Raw genomic sequence first — 6,002 nt, forward strand, 5'->3', positions numbered from 1 at the left:
ATATCTAAAAGGGAGTATGGGAGCATCACCTAAAACCACCATATGCCAAATGAAAGCCTCTAGATGAAAAGACCTTAAAAAATCATCAATCTAGAGCCAATAATTTTGGGCTCGTCTATAGAACCAAAAAAATGTAAGAAGCTTTTAGTCTGACCCCAAAAAGGCCATCTAGGATCTAGAACTCCCAGATGTCAGAGCCGAGGACCCAAAGGAAAGCCCTAAAAAAGGAGACACTAGGGAAAGTGAGAAATATTTGGCTCTATGATGGTATGCCAGATAGGGAAAATTCAAGACTCCAAGTCTTATGAAAAGAATGCAAATGCCAACATTGGTTGAGAGCATCAACCATTGGAAGATGGGGCACCAGGCATTGATACCCTAGCTTGGGCTTGTAACTAGTCATTGGAGTGCTATGATACAACTTCCAATCTTTCCACCAAGGGTGGGATGAGTGAATTCCAAGCTTGTGTAACAAATTGGGAGGGATTGCAGAAACTAGAAGATCAATTGTCTGTCAATCTAAATGGATAAGCTTACATTGCACCTGCAGATCCTCCCATGAATGAAGGCTCATAGTAACCTTGGAGAATAAATCTTTGGGCATTTTAATACCCCTTCAAAATAAATGCAAAGAATTGGCTCCTTGAATCTTGGATAAAGGCACACCTTGAGTGGCAAACAAGGGTGACCACTCAAGATTTTGTTGGTTCATTGAGAGCCCATCTCTAAACCCATTACTAGCCCAACGAAGCCATGGCATAATGGCTTCCTAGGATTTCCAAATGCTCTTAGCAAAAAAAGTGTCTTGAACATAAATAGGATTAGAAGTCACAAGAAGGGTTTGAAATTCAATCCCCTTCCAAACCGGTCGATTAACTGGAAAGCCTAAAGAAATGCAGTGTCGTAACAAAATTTTCTAGGCATCATCTCTAGTGAGAGCTTATATGACCCACTTGGCACAGAAATCCCCTGTTTGCGAGTGTAAATCAGTCCAAGGCCACCAAAATCTTTGGGAAAGTAACAAAAATTCCAGGCAACTATGTGAAAGCCATGGGCACAGCATCAAAGGCCTAGAGAAAGTCCCGGAGGAGATATTCAAGCTTAAGGTAGGAGGCTTTGGAGGGAGCCAAACATGAAGAATAGTACACATGTGTAGCAACAAGCACTTTGGAACAAATTTGGAACATCACCGCAAGAGAAAGGGGCTTAGTGATCCAATATTCCAACTTCTTCTCAATCCAAGCAAGCACAACATTCCACAACTCCATAGGAGAGGCTTGAAAAGCAAAGGGAATGCCTAAGAATTTAAAATTTTCACCATGTTGGACCCATTTCCACCCATACTATTGCAACTACTGAGGGCCTAACAAGAAGGATTGTTGATAGCAAAGGGTTTTGTGTCATTGAATAACAGACCTTGAAGCAAGGCAAAAGGTATCCAAGTGCTGCAAGGCATTAGCAATGTTCTCCTCATTCTCAATTAGAGTGAGGAAAGACTCATCTACAAAATGACCATTAACCAGATGAGTGGTGGACTCTAGTAGAGAAATGCCACACACCAAACCCTATGATATGGCATTGGTAAGAAGATAGCTAAAGCCCTCAATCGCTAAAACATAGAGAGAAAGTGCAAGAGGACAACCTTGTCAAATAGACTTGAAGAGCCCAAAAGCTTCAGATTGTCATCCATTAATGGTGATGCAAGCAGAGGCATCCCCAAAAAGCATTTGCACCGACTGTTAAAAGACTAGGTCAAAACCCAGAGCTTGAAGCATAGCTAAAATAAAAGGCCATTCAATTCAGTCATATGCTTTGGTGAAATCAATCTTGAGGAATAAGGCCTACTGTTTGGATTGCCTGGTCCATTCCATACCTTCCCAGACAATAATAATATTGTTCAGGATATAGTGGGACTTGATAAAACTAGTTTGTTCAGGCTTAACAATCTGAAGGAGCAGATGCCAAATTTTAAGAGAGAGGGCTTTGGCAATGATCTTGTAGGAGACATTCAACAAAGTGATGGGCCTTCAGTTGCAAATTTCTTTAGGATCACCAACTTTAGGTATGAATTTAATATTCCCTTTATTAATGATGTTTCCCAATGAATTAGAGTTGAATGCTTCATGATAAACATGAAGCAAATTAGGGCCAATGTCATCCCATAACAGCTTGTAAAATTCACAAGGGAAGTCAACACATCCAAGAGATTTTTCATCAACCATGGAAAGGATGGCTTCCTTCAGGTCCGTAAGCATTAGCTTTTCCTCACAAAAGGCATATTGCTCACGAGCAAGCCTATTAGGAGTAACAACAAGGCAAGCTTGTAATGCTTGATCATGCACAATAGAGGGCCCCTAAGCCATAAAAACCTACTCATAATAACACACAAAAGCCTAGAGAATGTTCAACAGGTCAGTGAGAACCTGTTGATCTTCTTGGATGTGTTTAATACTCACCATAGAGTGACGAGCCCTCATAGCATTAAAAAATTCCTTGGAAGCCTGATCACCAACCTCCAACCAATAGAGATGGGCCTTGATCTAAACTCCTTGAGCAACATAGTTGTCTACAACCTATTTCTAGTGTTGAAGGTTGGCAAGCCAAACCTAGAGATCCGTATCAAATGGATTCATGGCAAGAGCCTCTAAGATCGTACACAAATTATGAGTTGTGGCTTCATAAGATCTTCCACGGTACATAGCTAGCTATCTACCATAAATGTGAAGAAATCTTGTAGTACAAAGGATAGTGTCATTCCACCATTTAATCCATCCAAAATTAGTGTGGAGTGAAGGCTCAAGATTCCAAACACGCAGGATGTGTACAACAGTTGGTGGATGGGACAAGGAAGTGTTGAGGTAAAATTAGGTTTTACATAGGTGAGGTTGAGCTGTCTGCCAAGTGATAGAAAAGAGAATGGGGGAGGGATAGGCTGGGCATATTTTTGAGAGAAGGAAAAAAAGGACTATGCAGAAATCATAGCCCTGTCAAGTCTCTTAAATACTTTGTCGGATCCAGCTCAAAAATTGGACCAAGTATGCCAAATCCCATTTGGGCGGCAGTTAGCATTAGGGTAAAAAAGGCCTAGCTTGTTCCACATGTAAAACAAGGCCTCCCATTCACTAGCTACCCATCTAAAAGGAAGAAGACCTTCCTTGTTAGAGATCAGCTCAACCATGTTAAAATCCCCACAAAAAACCCAGGTTGTAGGTGGCAAATGATCCCCCAACTAATGCCACAAGTATGAGTAATCAACAACATCGTTGGGGGCATAAATGTTAACAATACCAAAAGAATGATTTTGAAAAGACAAAAAAATCCAAACCATCCTATTTAGGGGGTCAAAACCATGCAAAATAATAGAGGAAATTAAATGAGGCGAGAGAAGAGTAACAACACCACCTCGACCAGCTTCATGCTAAGAAGCAAAAATGGCACTATTTGGCAAAATAACATGACAAGCTGAGGTGAGAAGAAACCTAACAACTTTTAACTTCCTAAAGACACAGTGCATGAAGATCAAGCTGATGCTTGGTATCATGAACATAATATTTTCTATGGAGGTATGTCAGCCCCCGCACATTCCATGAAAGGCAATTCATGATAACCCATCTTGTATGTCATCCTCATCCCCAAGAGAGGAGAAGTTGTTGTGCAAAAATGAGGGTGCTTCAAACAAGAAGTCATCAAGAGCAATGACCCTCTAAATCTTCTCTCCATTATCAAAAACTCATCACGGCCATCTGGGCTGGGAGACCGACGTAGCATTTGTTGGGCAATCATCAACACTTCTTGTGATGCTTGAGTCCAAAGAGGGTGTGGATCTGGGTATGAACACCCACTGTCCCCTGGCCTCCAAGGTTTGAAACAAGAGGCAGAGGGAGCAATGGAACTAAGGATTCTATTGGTATCTAGCTCGAGCTAGTTCTACCTTTATCCATGCAGGCAAAGAGCTCACCTTAGCCACAACCAAACCCTTCCCTTTTTTCACCATATTAGTCCATTCATCTTTCTTGGTGGTCATAGTAGGCTTAGCTTCTGAAACAAGGGGTAGTTACTGTCCACCAAGGGACAATCCCTAATCTTATGCTCAACTGACTGGCATTGATAGCAAGTATTTGGAAGGTTGAGGTAAAGTACCTTCTGAGTAAAGGTGGTACCACCTATCTGGATTTCCACTATATCTTTGAGGTCCCTAGATAGGTCGACCTCAACACAAACCCTACACTAGGGTCAAGTGTTGAAAAAATTATCTAGTTTAAGGTACACAACCTTGCCAACAATTTGTGCAATAGTGGTTAAAAAAGACTAGCAAGGAATGGGAAGCCTAGGGAACTCTACCCAAAAGGGCACCTTAAGCTTCAAATCATTAGAAACAACAAAATCTTGAGACCAGCATTGAAAAACCAAGATGGAGTACCTGACAGTCCAGGGACCTCACACAAAAACATGTTCAACTTGGTTTGCACTGCCAAAGTGAAAAAGAAAAGAGCCTTTGGTAAGGCTTTGGATGCCTTCAAGGGAAACATCCTAAGGTGTCAAACCTTGGAAACCCATTCCCGTAGCATGCTTTCATAAGCAGTATGATCCACAAAATACTCAATGAGGGTTTTTTGTTCTAGCCATTTGCATGCACTATCAAACTCCTTAACATTCAAAATAATATCAGGAGAGGAATTACCTCGTGAAACACCTTGGGTACAAACTTGCATAGGTGCTTCGTCGGTGAAGCCATTCCCTCTAATAGCAACAAAAACTCCAACAACAGCATCAAATGCTAGGCAGGAGAAGGCCAAGCTCATTATAAATGAAAACTTATTTCTGTAGTAAAAGCGGTATGATAGATGATGAAAACCAGTGAGGATTTAGATAGAAGTCGTACAAACTCTAATAGAACTCATCTAGGTGTCAGACATTAGAATATATATTTGGTGTATTAAAATAATTTTAATCCAAATAGGTTTAAAAGAATATTACTCAAGTTGGGGGATTAAATAAATTAAAATTTATTTAAACAAAGATGGAGGAACCATATATTAAAATAAATTTAATATATTGTGAGAATAGTATTTAAATACAAATGGCATACTGAATATATTTAATTAAATTAATAGAAGATATAATAATATAATTAATTGTTAAAAATAACTATAATGTTAAGGGCAAATATTAATATAAGTTAATATTAGAGTACAAAGAACACTTTTAGGTGTCTACACATAATACACAATAAATGAACCATCATCAATGTCAATATAAAATTTACTACATATTATCATAAAATTGTTGTTCCCTATTGAAATGTGTGAGGTAGGATAAACACTAAAAGGTGAGAATAAATATGAGATGTTATGTGGTGTGAAGAAACTAAATCCAACAACCATCTAAAAGAGTCTAGACCAAAAAATTCACATAATGCATGACCCTTTTCTCTATCTTGTCCATCTATTTGGAATGATTATGAAAAAGAAGACTTTCAAGAAGTAGAAGGAGGAATATCAACAATCCTCTACATAATAAAAGTTGTCAAATATGAAGCCTATTATGTGTATCCATCTATCTTCTTCTCATAAGAATGAGACTTGTCATGATTTAGATTTTTATAGTAAGAATGGTTAAATCTTTCTTTCTTTAGTTTTCCCACCTTAGGAGAAGGTTAGCCATATGTTTTCTAAGAACTAGAATCCTTTCTAGTCTCTATGGTTTATGGATTTTGTTTATATCCTTGCTTCCTTAAAGATGTTTGACCTACTGACATATGGTTTTTTGATCTAGTTGAGAATTCATCTAAGATATATTGGCCTACTCATGAGTAATGTGATCATAAAATGCCTCAAAATAAGGCATGGTAATGTGTTCCCCCTAAGCATCCATGGTAGAGAAAAAAACAAGAAGAGAATATTTGATAAGGACCACAAAGCTTGTTAAGGATTAGATGGATGCACTTTGTATCTATGTTTTTAGTACCAAACCCTCTGAAAGTGATCACACTGATTTAAACT

This window comes from Cupressus sempervirens, chromosome 1 (genome assembly GCF_028749045.1).
Source record: "Cupressus sempervirens isolate cs-2001-9-10 chromosome 1, ASM2874904v1, whole genome shotgun sequence".
Lineage (NCBI taxonomy): Eukaryota > Viridiplantae > Streptophyta > Pinopsida > Cupressales > Cupressaceae > Cupressus > Cupressus sempervirens.